This window comes from Centruroides sculpturatus, unplaced genomic scaffold, assembly GCF_000671375.1.
Source record: "Centruroides sculpturatus isolate CEXI.00-Female unplaced genomic scaffold, Cexi_2.0 scaffold509, whole genome shotgun sequence".
In the NCBI taxonomy this organism is placed as follows: Eukaryota; Metazoa; Arthropoda; class Arachnida; order Scorpiones; family Buthidae; genus Centruroides; species Centruroides sculpturatus.
Window position 1 is genome coordinate 471034 of NW_019384846.1, and position 15482 is coordinate 486515.

The 15482-nt window shown below is 35.3% G+C and overlaps 1 protein-coding gene across 1 annotated transcript in view; it reads left to right on the top strand.

The window, feature by feature from the left end:
- The window catches only part of LOC111630385 (histone-lysine N-methyltransferase SETD1-like), a 135995-nt gene that overhangs the window by 72392 nt on the left and 48121 nt on the right, over nt 1-15482 (top strand). The gene's annotated exons all lie outside the window — the stretch shown is intronic.

Genomic DNA, 15482 nt, shown 5'->3' on the forward strand with positions numbered 1-15482 from the left:
TAGGTCACCCACCATTGATATTTTGCCAACTCTCTATTAATAAACATAATTAATTGTTAAAGATTAAATAATTAACAGAATAAATTTATTGAATCTTCTGTTAGGATTAAGAAACAACCATGCAGAATTTTTATAGGGTTAATTTGGAATTTAAATTTGAAAAAATGTTTGGGGTGTCAAGCATGGAATGAAAAAAAATGTGGACATAAATCAGAAGTGTTTAATGGAATAAACATTTTGGTTTTAGAATGTCAAAATAAAACATATTTAAGTTATTTGTGAGAAAGTTCAAATGAAATGTTTTAGAGAGTTGCATCATCGATTTTGGTATTGGAAGCAAGAGAACCATTTTTCTTTTGATGAAGTTTTGTAGACATAGGGTATGGTATAGATGGGTGGACATACAGGGTGTCCACAAAGTCTGGGTACATAAGGATTAACACATACTTTTAAAACAAAATAATTTTATTTGATTCTAATATTAATAAATTACATTTTCAATATGATTTCCATCATTTTCAATACATAATTTGATGCGTCTTGCAAAACTCAGGTGAACTCGATTAAATAGGTCTGTATTGCCGTCGATTTCAGCACAGTGACTGGTAATGGTGTCCACAAATTATGGCGCATCAAATTATGTATTGAAAATGATGGAAATCATATTGAAAATGTAATTTATTAATATTAGAATCAAATAAAATTATTTTGTTTTAAAAGTATGTGTTAATCCTTATGTACCCAGACTGTGGACACCCTGTAGATACAAAGAAGTGTTGAACTGCAAATTTTCTGTCTGCAACTAAATAAACATTCATCTTATGTTTTCATCATAATAATGGCTTCACTTTTATTTTTGTTCTTCAAAATCATAACTTATTCAAATTGCTGAAATAGTATAATTGATATGCATTGTGATCTCTACAAAAATGCCTCTTTTAGTTATGTATGTTTGTAGAGATCACAATGCATTTCAATGATATTTTTTGCTTTATTGTTTAATCTGAATCATTTAATTATGTTTTTCTTAAGTTTTGGAACATTATGCTTATAATTAACTAATGTAAACTTGATATAATTAATGTTTACAGTCATGTAATGTTCCAAAATAAAGGAATATGTGAGATTTGTTAAAATATAATTTATAGTTTTCTTTGTCAAAGGATATATGAAAAATTCAAAGCTTATGAAGCTGAACTTTATGAAAATGGAATTTATATGATGATTTTATAATGAATGCTATATGGCAGTTTGTCAGTATGCAATATAATCAATGATACCACTGCTTATAATATTTTTTTAATTGTTAATTGAACTTCTTATTCCATCCTTGTAATAATTACATTTGATATGCTTGCTCTTCATAAATATACAGTAGAACCCCAATTGATTTGTTTATCTGAATCAGTTGGGGTTGTTTGGATAACTTGTTTTTCGGATAACCAATTATGTATGAAAAATATATTAACCTATCTCATGTTGAAATTTTTCTCTGTTGTGTATCACTTTGCGTTGAATTTTCTTCAATGTTAGGCCTAACATAAATTTTTAAAATAATAATCATGGCTATTGTATCATTAAAAATTATTTCTTTATTTTGTACAAACAAAATAAATATATTGAAAAATATAAAAAGAAAAAAATTATATTTTGGAAGTTAATCTAGTATCAAAAATGTTCAATTCAGTACGACACAGTCCAACTGGAATGCTTTCGGTTAACTGACATTTCAGTTGATCAGCTTTCGGATAAACAATGCTCTACTGCAGGTGTGGCCAAACTTTTATCCCTTAGGGGCTACTTTTTTGGTAAAATATAGTCTGCGGGCGACTATGAATATGGGCAAACAATTTTAGGATTTTTATATGCACATGCGTTAACATTCATTTGCATTGTTCATCGGGATAAATACAAACAGTATGGGTATGTTGCACAGACAGTCTATTATTGTAAGAATAAATTATTGAATTAAGATTTTTAAACATTAATTTAAGTGAAAGCAAATTATTCAACTTTAGCTTCGTGGGCTATTTTCAAAACCTTTGCAGTCGACCGCGGTCTACGTGTTGGCCATCCCTGCTCTACTGTAATAAGGTAAATATAGTGGAACCTCTATATTTGTCATTAAATTAATCTGTTCCTAACGAATATGGAATATGACAAATATAGAAACAATTTTTCTCATAATGAATAACTGATATTCAATTAATCTGTTTCCATCCTGAAAAAAAAGTACAGTAAGACCCCACTTAATGCGGGTGATGCATTCCTAAATGACAAAATGCTAAATGAACATAGAGTAAATAGGGATAGGGGAACACACGACCAAAAATAAAAAAATTTTACTTTAATTTTAAGTTATTTTTATATTAATTTGTATAATAATATATGTTAAATAACACATAAACATATGCACACAGAAATGTATAATAATATATTAATTAGTTCATTTTTTGTGACAAAGGTCCTGATTTTTCTGAAATTCTTGTTTTTTTTTTTTTTTGCAATAAAATCGTGAAGTTTCATTTGTCGCCAAGCCAAGCCGATATTGCCTATGGCATCTATGATGTTATATTTTTCCTAAAATTGCATCAAACATAAATTTAAATAAAATACACCTTTTTGCCACCTTTTTCTGATTGGTTCATGTTCATAAATAATCATATTATGTACAAATCTATAAAATGCTGCAATAATTTAAGTCAGTGTAAATTTTGAGTTTTTTTTTTAGGCTTCGAGCAGATGACATTATATCGAATCAGCATTAAATGGGGTCTTACTGTACAAGAATAAAAATTATGTTGTTTGTAAAACTTTATTGTACTAAATATATACAGTATAGTGGTAGAAGGGGAAGAAGATTATAATATTATTGTTTAGAAGAAGACATATCAATTAAAACATTAGGCAATTCCAATTATGATCATGGGGTCTGTTTTGCCATTGATTCAGTAGCACTCAATTTAATAAAGAACTTGTCCAGTGTTGTGTGTTTTTGTCTGCTTTTTAAAACTTTTCTGAAGTAGGCAATTACATTATCACTGAATGTATTTGTATTTTGGTTGACTATCGCAAGATTTTGGTGCCAGTTTAGAGCGATTGGAACTTGGTTTCTTGCATTGATTATTTTTCAATAACTCAACAACACACACGATGACTGCACAAAGTAGACTGATTAACTACAGCTAACTAACAAGGCTAGCTGATTGGCGTGGACGTACTATTGTAGTGCCACTTCTGGTGTTGGGAATGACTATGAATATAGAAAATACTGACAAATATGGAAAAATGAAAAAAGTCAAAATGTGACAAATATCGAATATTATGAATATAGAGGTTGACGAATACAGAGGTTCCACTGTAGTTGCAATATTTTCATTTGTTTATCTAAAACAAAGACAATGAAAATCTTGAAAGTTTTGAAAGATGTAGTTTTTTTCTATTGCATTGTTTCAACTTTGAGAAAATTTTGTGGCTCTCTTTGTGACATCCTCATTCATACTTTGGAAAACATTAATGCAGCAATTGTATTTTTAGCACATTAGAATCAGTAGATTGCCAGATATTGGATATTTGGCAAAAAGACCATTTACCTGAAGTCTTCATTAGACAATTTGTCATAAAACTGTAACAGTGATTGTTGTAGACAGCTCTGCAGAAGGCTACAGATATTCTTCTGATATGACACATTGTTAATGTTCTGTTGAGGAGTGGTAATTCTTGGATGTTTACTTTCTAGTTGACATCCACTATCTGTTATCTCTGAAATCTGGTTCAATGCTTGGACATGATGCTCTGTGGAGCATTCAAAGTCCTGGATATGTCTATCTGCAATTGATGTACTTCTAGCCTTCCAATAATTCTTTCATAATATCTTTGTTGCATTATGAGCATTAGGATCATACAGTAAACAGTAACAAACTGTCCTTGATGGTTAAACTAAAACAGAAATAATACCATGCTCTACTGCCTGTCAAAAGTTAAACACGGATCACAAAAACAACAATATTTTCAAAACCACTTAAACAAATTTATAAAACTTTCATAGGGTTATGCATACATATTTTAGGTATACACTGCATACATTTGGGAAAAAATGAGTGAACTTTAACAAAAAAAAAAATAAATAAAAGATGAATGCAAGTAACAATAAATGTGAGTACAAAAAAGAGGTTTGAATATAAATGCTGAGGTCAATATGGAATGTGACCTCCTCTAGCATTAAAGCAAACTTGATAGCATCAACTCATACCTTCAATAAGAAATAGGAGGTAGCAATTGTCCTTTACACTACACTATCCGGAACCTGTAATTGGTGCGTCATGAGTATATACTGTATATCACTGTTGACAAACGTTTTTGAGCAATCTCTTTGCTCTTCTTCAGGTCGACTGGAATTCCCTGGACAGAGTGTATTCTATTTGTTGGGATCGGGTGTCAATTCTGATGGAGTGGGTCCTCTCTGACATGCGCGGTCATGTGGTGGGGAGGAAGTGGCGGTTTGCCATCCAACAGTGATTACCAGGCCAGAGACAGAGTCATCTCTTCCTTCCGATTAACTCACGTGGTTAGCCAGCCGGCGTTGTGGATAGCCATGGCCTCTAGCCACCTGAGATGCTCTTGGTGGGGTGTGTTGATGATAACAGTAGCTTTTTTGAATCGCACTTTGACCTCGGGATCCAACGCATACATGGCCAGGGCTGTGGTGAGTCTCCCATGTTGGATATCCGCCTGGTGCTCACATAGGCGGGTGTTCAAGGAACGTTTGGTCAAGCCGATGTATAATAAGTCTTCATTCTGTCTGTTGTCTCTGATTGGGATAGAATAGATTCCAGGGAGTCTGCTGCGATCGGGAGGGTCTTTGTAGATGTGCTCAGATATGGCCTGACCTTTGCACCCCACCACCCAAAAATGGAGCCAAAGACCTCATTCTGGACATAGAATACCTTATAAAGAGCCTCCCAGACATGCAGAAAGATGGATATCCTTGATAAATATCAGAAAAGCTAAAGAACAGCAAGAAATTATAGAGCTCAGAGACAAGCTGAGACATACAGCTGGATGGATGTAAAGGAATGGAATAATTCTCACCAGAGCTGATAAGTCCAAAACACTAGTCCTCATGAAACATAGCTCATACCAACAAGGTTTGAGGGAGTACATCGATAATACCACGTGCAAGAAAGAAAAGGACGATGCAATAGACAAGCTACAGGCTACGGTTAGACGTCTCGCTAACTCCAACTTAGCCAAATGCCTAGCACTACGTGACATAGTAGTTGATTCACCAGACATGCCTAGGCTTTTCGCCTATGCAAAAACGCATAAAGTGGGCCAACAGTTACACCCAATTGTAGACAAAGTAAGGGCGTCCACACAGAAGCTTGAAAAAGCTGTACACAACCTTCTAACTCTCCATCTGGAAGACTACTCCTACAATGTCTACTGCAAGATCTACCCTCCCCATCACGATTTGTGACAGTCCTGGACTTCAAATCCGTGTACCCTTCGGTGGAGTTTCCTCCAGCCTTCTGCTCCCACGGAGATTTTTTTATTTCGTACAGTTCAAGACCATATGCTACACCAACAGGTACTTGAGGTGGCCCATCTCATGTGTTACGACTCTGTCTTTAAGTTTGATTTCACTATTTACTAGCAGAAGAAGGGTGTACTGATGGGTAGCCACTGTCAGGCGACCTCTGGGAGCCGCTGATGGGTCTGCGATGCTGTCAGACAACCTTTGTGAAATGGTCATCAGACGGCTTGAGAGTAAGGCCCTCCCGCCTTTCCTTCCTAACATCCTGATATATAAAAGATATGTAGATGACATTCTTATTGTATGGAGGGAGATCCCTGACATGGCATCCTTCGTCAAAACCATCAACAACAACCCTTTCGGTCTGACGGTTGAACTGGAGCAGGCTAGTACAAAGGAGGTCTATTTTCTCGATCCACATCCACACAACTGTATACCACAAACTCTCAGCCACCCCCACGTACATACCAGCCAATTCTTGTGACCTTTCCTGTACAAGGCAGTTGCCTTTAGAGCTCTAGTAGAAAGGGTGTTCTTGCACTCATTCACCAAGCAGGCCCTGACAACTGAATTAGTCTGTATCAGGAGGATACCAGCCGAGCACAGGTTCCCGAACATGACGTGCCGCTTAGTAGAATGATACCAACGCCTGAAACACGCCCCAACCGCAAGTAATGTTGCCGACCCGCAGCAAGACAGTTCAACATGCATCCCCATCACATTCAATCCATACCTTAAGACATTACATAAGAAGATAGCCAGAGAACACGGGATACGGTTAGCATACAGAAGATGTCCGACGATTTTCCATATCCTATGAAATGATAAAGACCCTCCCAATCACACCAGACTCCCCGGAATCTATTCTATCCCAATCAGAGACAACAGACAGAATGAAGATTTATTATACATCGGCTTGACCAAACATATCTTGAACACCCACCTATGTGAGCACCAGGCAGATATCCAACATGGGAGACTCACCACAGCCCTGGCCATGTATGCGTTGGATCCCGAGGTCAAAGCGCGATTCGAAAAAGCTACTGTTATCATCAACACACCCCACCAAGAGCATCTCAGGTGGCTAGAGGCCACGGCTATCTACAACGCCGGCCAGCTAACCATGTGCATTAATCGGAAGGAAGAGGTGACTCTGTCTCTGGTTTGGCAATCGCTGTTGGATGCCAACCGACTACTTCCTCTCCCACCACACAACCGCACATGTCAAAAAAGACCCACTCTGTCCGGGGAATTCCAGTCGACCTGAAGAAGAGCAAAAAGACTGCTCAAAAACGTTTGTCAACAGCGATATATAGTATATACGTGTCACGCACCGATTACAGGTTCTGGATAGTGTAGTGTAGATTTCACTGCAGTGCTGAGAGTAGAATAGTTTCTGTATTTAATTGTCATTTACTCAAAAGAGTGGTTTGGAGGTCACTGAGGGTTTGTGGAGGGAGTATGACAGCTGAAACATGTCTCCCTATAGCATCCCATAGATTTTCTATGGGTTTGAGATCTGGAGAATATGCAGGCCAATCCATTTATTCTAGTCCCTCATCATAAAAGTATTGGTTAACCAATCTTGCTTAATGTCCATTAAAATAAAATTTTCTCCTCTTGCACCAGCATAAGGTTTGACATAGTGGTCCAGTATCTCATCACAATACCTGTGAGAAGCAATGGTATCGCCATCAAACACATGGAGATAGGTGCATCCATCTAATGAAGACCCAACATAAATAGTTTTTCCATCATCACTAAAAGCATGTCTTTCTATTAAGTTCTGTGGTTTTAGCGAGTTCTAATTTTCCTCCAGATAAATATAAGCCTACTGTCAGATTCCAGTGAGAACCTAGACTCATCTCTGAATAGGACATGAGCCCATTGTTATCGAGTCCAGCCTATGTACTCCTGACATGACTTCAGGCAGACCTGTCTATGTCTGGAGGTTAAAGGTACACATACTGCCAGTTGACAGACAGAGTCCAGCCTTGTGAAGCTTTATGGTAACAGTTTTGACAGATACCTACCTTCCTGTGGATGACATGAGGCTAGCATGCAGAGATGATGCAGACACCCTACTATTTCTTTTGGCTAAAAGCCCTATATGACAATAATTCCGAGATGTCACCTATGGATGACCTGAAACAGGTCTTCTGACAATGGTTCCTGTTGTTTTGAATTGTCTTTAAAGCTTTGAGATAACAGAATGATGGACATTAAAGAATATCACCACTTTGGTAATTGATTCAGTGGCCTCAAATCTTCCAACAATTCTTCATCTTTCTGAATCCTGTAAATGTCTTTTTTGGGATATGATTATGTACTGTTTGCACCATAATAATTCTGTTTTCTATTCTTTATTGTCTAAAGTAACCTTTCAGCAAAATTAGCACTCTCTGGGAAGAGACCAGTATTTTCCCAGTGTTCTTCATTTGCATATTTACATACATTTTGCATAATTTTAAGGAGTATATGTTAGTTCTCATACTAAATTATACCTACACACTAATTTTCATTAAGCGTTCATACTATTTAGGCTTTTATTTAACTTTTTGTAATCTGTACTTAACTTTTGATGAGCAGTGTATATGTAGATTGTGTATCTTATAATCAAGATGGGTTAATAATAATAATACTAACTCTCCCGTGGTCACCACCTGGTCATGGTGGGAGAGCCCAGTAATTTTACTGATCCATATGGCAATGCAGGCTGGAGCACAAGCTCCTGGTAGGGACACCCATGCCAGTAAGGTCTATGGGGAGAAATGAAGCTAAGAGTGACAACACACCCACATTCTGTGGAGATAATTAACATGGTAGTAACCAGATCTAAGTATGATACCGGCTCGGAGGTCGCCTGGGTTAACAAGGTCCGCGTTCGTGGATTAGGCAGAGGCTCATGTTCGAAAAATAGGCTCCAGTCTCCCTTGGTTACCGGTGGCGAAAGCAGCGCTGGCCCAAGCATGGCTACTGCAATGCCCTCAACAGATGTGAGGAATTGACCTAGCCTTGGTGTTACTGTGGCAATGCATCCACAGACCACAAAGGCTGGAAAACCATGCCAACGGATGAAATGGACAACAGAAATGAATGAGTTTATCATCCGTACTTACTACACCATCACAAGACTCGAAACAAACATGACAGCATACAGACAACAACTATACCATAGATTCACACAACAATATTCTCACCTCACTGTCACCGAACAAAGGGTTGTTGATCAAAAACGAACAATTATACACAACAACCTTATCCCACAAACAACACTTGAACTTATCAAACAACAGGTTGCTGATCAAATACATCAACAGACAGAAACATTTAACATTAATGAAGATCACGTAACCTGTCAGGATAATCCAGCAACAAGCACTGATTACAGCACACACACAACAAGTACCACTAATGATACTGCAGGCACTTCCCCATCCATCACTGATAACATAGACATAGAATTAGTTAATACACTCTCACTTATATTTCAGGAAACACTCACTAAATATACAGGTACAGATCCCACACAAAGACCACGAATACCGAAAATCAACACGTCAAAGGTAGTAGGAAAAACACTAAATTATGTAAACACTCACTTACTACCAAACTACATTCATTCAATTTCTACACTCTCAGACATTCATACATTAGTTTATGCTGGGGCAGTCACAGTAGTAACACACCATGGACTGAAAATACACTCACAGACAGACACACACAAAACACAATTCTATCACAAGCCTGCCTGGCAGAGAAGAATAGAAACACAAATAAATGACATTAGACAGCAATTAGGCAGGCTGACACAATACACTAAAAACAACATAACACCCAAATTAAAGAAACAACTCAAAAACATTTTCAAGAAAATTAAAACACACACAAAACATGAACATCACAACACACACATTACAGAATACATCGATACACTAAAACAAAAACTCGCAGCCAAAGCACGTAGACTCAAACGATACAAAACATGTACACTACGAAAACAACAAAATAAATTATTCACAAACAATGAAAAACTTTTCTACAGACAAATCAGTACCAAAACAAACACTGATACACAGCACAGTGGCACACCAACAGAAGAAGAACTCACAACTTATTGGTCTTCTCTTTGGTCCAATGCTGTTACACACAATGCTGATGCAGGCTGGATCGAGGAGGAGAACAGAAACTTGCACAACATACCAACTATGCCCTGTGCTGAAATAAACATACACGACATTCGCTACGCTGTTAACAGAACACACAACTGGAAGACACCTGGTGTAGACAACATTCACAATTTCTGGTACAAAAAGTTTACATCACTGCACCAGGAACTAGCTAAACATCTAACACACATCATCATCAATCCACAAGACATGCCAAAATTTCTTACTCGGGGCATTACCTACATGAAACCTAAAAACAACAAAACCACAGACCCCACACAATACAGACCAATTACATGTCTTCCAACACTCTACAAATTATTGACATCCTGTATCACAAACAAAATATACAAACATGTTGAAGAACACGACATTCTTACAGAACAACAAAAAGGTTGCCGTAGAAATCACAGGGGATGCAAAGAACAGTTACTCATAGATTCAGTCATTCTACGGCAAGCACACAAACAACACAGAAACATACACATGGCATATATAGACTACAGAAAAGCATTCGACAGTGTTCCACACAGTTGGCTGCTACATATTCTACACATGTACAAAATACATCCATCACTCATTGCATTCTTCGAAAACACTATGCAGCACTGGAGAACAACACTACATCTCAGGGTTAGTAACACTTCCATACAAACAAACGAAATATTCATTAGGCGAGGAATTTTTCAAGGAGATTCCTTGAGTCCTCTCTGGTTCTGCCTAGCCCTGAATCCATTATCCAACATGTTAAACAACACGCAATACGGCTACAATATCAGACACGAAAAAACAACACAGTTTACACTCTCACATCTCATGTACATGGACGACATAAAACTTTATGCATCCACACAAAAACAACTTCATCAACTCCTACAAATCACACATTCATACACTAAGGACATACAAATGGAGTTTGGCTTAGACAAATGCAAAAAACTTCACATAGAAAAAGGAATCCTGAAGAAAGAAGATTTTGCACTTGGAAATGGAGACGTTATTGAATCCATGGAAGAGGGCGAGTTCTACAAGTACTTAGGATTCCAACAGGCCAAACTAACAGAACATACACAAATAAAGCAACGATTAATTAAAGAATACCAAAGTAGGTTAAACGCTATACTTAGAACACAGTTAAATGCAAAACACACAGTTAAAGCAATAAACACATATGTCATCCCAGTACTCACATACTCTTTTGGAGTTATACATTGGACTCACACAGATCTCGAGCAACTCCAAAGGAAAACAAGAACAACACTTACTAAGCATAAACAACATCATCCTAAATCCGCCACAGAAAGATTAACCCTTCCACGTAAAGAAGGCGGACGTGGCCTGATTGACATAGTTAACCTTCACTACAAACAAATACAGTCACTGCGAGAGTTTTTCTACAAGAAACAAGAAACATCACAGTTACATAAAGCAGTAACTCTAGCAGACTCAAATAACACACCATTAAACTTACACTCACAACATACAGACATGACACAACATATAAAAAGCATAGACACCATCAAGCAATCGTGGGCTCGAAAGGCACTCCATGGCAGGCATCCTTATGACCTGGCCCAGGATTTTGTTGACAAAACTGCGTCAAACAGCTGGTTAGATCGGGGATGCCTCTTTGGGGAGACGGAAGGATTCATGATTGCCATACAGGATCAGGTCATAAATACTAAAAACTACAGAAAACACATACTCAAAGATACAACACTCACAAATGACACATGCAGAAAATGTCACATCATGCCAGAAACTATACAACACATCACTTCTGGTTGCAAGCTCTTGGCACAGACAGATTACTTACATAGACACAATCAAGTAGCAAATATAATACACCAAGAGCTTGCAAAGAAACACAAATTGGCAGACATCCACGAACCATACTACAAGTATATTCCACAGACAGTATTGGAAAACAACACGCACAAAATGTACTACGACAGAGCCATAATCACAGATAAAACAATTTACCACAACAGACCAGACATCACACTCATTGACAAACACAATAAAATCACATACATTATAGACATAGCCATTCCAAACACTCACAATGTACAAAACACATGCACTGAAAAAATTAGCAAGTACACAGAACTCGCCCAGGAAATAAGGCATCTGTGGAGGATGGATAGGGTGCTTATTGTACCTGTTGTTCTCTCCTGTACAGGTGTGATACCACACACACTACATAAAAGCCTGGGAACATTACAATTGAGTAGAAATACATACATCACACTACAGAAGGCCACTATATTGAATACATGCCACATTGTTAGGAAATTCCTGAATACAGACACACACACTGACACACTTCTTTAATTTTAGTTTTGTTTCGGTTGCTATGCCTTGACTTTGGTCCGGCATAGTACACAGCCACCGGTGTGAACAGAGTATAACTCAGAAAACATAACAATAATAATAATAATCACAGAGCCCAAATAGTTAGGAGTTGAAAGTTGAAATTTGGTACACAGAGTATCTCATGAGGATGTACACTAAGAAAGATTTTTCAAAATTTCCCCCATGAGGAGAGGGAGAGAGTTATGGATTATCCTGAAAAACTCAGCTTACCCTGAAAACCAAGGTGCATAGTAAAGTTCTTATGCATCCATATATAAGAAATTAATGCAGGTGGTTACAGTTATAAATATGGTGTATAGTTATAGTAAAGTGACTGTGCACTACAAGATGAAATCACTTGCACTGCCCCTAGCAGTAAATTTGGAAGTTAGTTCACCTATTTTGAAAATGATGCATGCTCCAAAAATGTCAATTACAAAGTTATAGAGCATATCCAATTTAATATGAAAGGACATCCTGAATATATAAATAGTATGAATAGAAAGCATAAAATGATAATTTATCAGTAATTTTGATTTCTTCAATTAACATCACTAATTATATCACAAAACAGCAAACAGAGATATAGGAACAGAATAAGAAATACTCATTTATATCTGGGACAGAGCTTCTCATTGTTCATTGGAACAATTAACCGTGTCTACATCTAATGTACACTTTTGTTTCCTGTACTTTGTAAAACATGCAATTAGTGACATAGTTTGAAAGAATTAAATACTTACAAATTAGCTTCTCACACTATTTATGTGTGCATGGTGTAATTTTGTACTAAATCAGTCATGCAATATAACTTTGTAATTTGCTTTTTTCCATATTGTGGATTATTTTTGAGATAGGAATGCTAACTTCTGAATTTTACCATCAGGGATATCCTGTTTTGTAATCCATAGTCACTTTACTATAATTATGTCACATTTATAACTGTGGCTGTATCTGCTTATCAGTTACATGAGTGTATAAGGACTTCACTGTGCATCTTATATACTGTATATATAATGTGTCTAAAACTTCAGTGAATATTAGGATATCTTGAATGCAATGTATACGACAAGTTCCGAGCATACCTGTATGCACAGACATCCAGGGATATCTCTTATTTGAAATATGCATGACTGCAAGTGGACTTCTACAGCAGTTCCACATGGTAAGCAGGGGTTGTAGGACTTGAACCCACAAGTCTTGCTTACATTGTGGAAGTGGAAGTTGTGAATTCAAGACCTGCTCTGGGTTGATTCTTTTTTTCCAAAATTTTCTAAATTAAATACTAATTTATTTATAATTATTAAATTTATTATGAGATGGAAACTTAATTGCCTACCTCTAGGCAAAATTACTCAATATCTAATTATCAAATGTAGCCATAATATAGAATTTAGCAGAATGTTTACATCCAAAAACATTTACGTTAGTTTCAACGGATTTAAAATATTTCACAAAATACTTTAATTATATTATCATGTTTTTGATTTTTCTCGCTCTCATAAATATTAAAATAAAATGTTCATTTCCTAATAACAACATGAATAAAAGTTTTCATAATTTAGTCCTTTCAATTACATGATCATAGGTCTTAAATGTTATTCTAGTGAGGTTCTTGGATCTAAACTCATGATTGATTACTTGCTGTTTTCTCATTTGGAATAATGAAATTGGCATAATTAATATATTATGGTAATAATTTATATCACAAAATAAAATAAGTATAAATATAAGAAAATAAACTCAAAAGTGGTTAAAGGAGTCAGGATATTTACTTGAATTAAGCACTTTTCAGGCATAATTCAATAAATATCCTATACTTTAAGAACTTTTGAATTTTTTTTTCATATGTTTATATCCATGGAGTCATCTTTTCCAGTTTTGAGTTTTAAAATAAATATGATATGAAAAGTGAATTGTCATTTGTCAAAAAATCCATTTAAAACAACTTTTGTAATGGCACCATTTCATATGTACTACATTTAGTTCATGTATTCTTTGTTTCTTTATTAATTAAACATTTTATTGGTAGGTTTCATGTTTTCATGCTATCTACAGTATAATTCCTTATATTAGACAGCTTGTACTGATTCAGGATTATGGTAATTAACATAAGTACCTGTTTGAACATTGCTTAATTTAAACCCTTCTATATGCATTTGAAGTTTGAGATCAATTTTTGGAATCACCCTGTATATTTTATTTCTAAACTAAAATCATTGAATGCAACTCATTTTCTAATAAGGCAAAAATGAAGTTAATTTTGTTTTTAGTCAGTAGCTGTAATCAGGAATCACTTGAAATGAAAATTTCTTTTCTTTAATCTTAGGCTATTTTGTTATTGATGTTGCAGATTATTATGAAATGCCCATTACTGAGATTAGAAAAATTGCTTAATACCAGTTTATAAATGTATGAAAAACATTTTAAAATTTGCTGAAAAAATCACTTTTGAAAGCTTTGTAATATTTTTTCTATGTAGATATTTATTTCTGATTTAAATTTTCAGAAATTAGTTATATATAAAACACTGTGTGTGTGTGTGTGTGTGTGTGTGTGTGTGTGTGTGTGTATTTTTATATTGTCAGCATTATTTTCAGATACATATCAAATGAATTAAAATATCTAATTGGCTAAAGGAAGTAATTTAATACTTATTTCTATTTGCTTCCTGTTTAATAGCAATCAAAATTTATTCTACTTGGAAATTTTTTTTCTTACAATTTTTCAAAATATTAGTAAAAATATTTTAGTAAGATATGGTATGAATTATATACTGTATGTAATTAAATTACAATGTTTTTAATATACTAACTTTTAAAATAAGGAAAAATGTTAACAAAGCATCAGTTTATTTAAGTCATGAATTTAAAATTGATACTATGTATGTTTGATGACACTTTATGGTAGAATGGAGTTTTTAAATATAGGTAATCATTTATTTAAAGAAAACATAATTTGATAAAAAATGATATATAATTTGTAGTCTTTTTACAAGAGAAGTACCTAAGAATCTAATTACACTTTTAGAAGTTAATGCATTTATTTCCTACTTTGAATATCTGTACCGGTTTCTCATTCACAGTTGCACTGAATTTGAGTTTTAAGGGTTGGGAAATATATACAGTGGTACCTCAGGATATGAAATTAATCCGTTCCGAAACTGAGATCGTATCATGAAAATGTCGTAAAGTGGATCATCTTTTCCCATACGATTACATGTAAAACCAAATAATTTGTTCCAACGCGAAAAACATACTCAAATTAAAGCCAAGTAATACATTTAAAAAAATAACTGTAGTAAGAAAAACAAATGAAAAATGCGAACTAATGTAACGTCGTATGGTGAGTTTTTGTTCGTATCGTGGAGCAAAAATATGTTCGAATTTCATGTCGTATCCTGAAAATTTCGTATGCTGGGG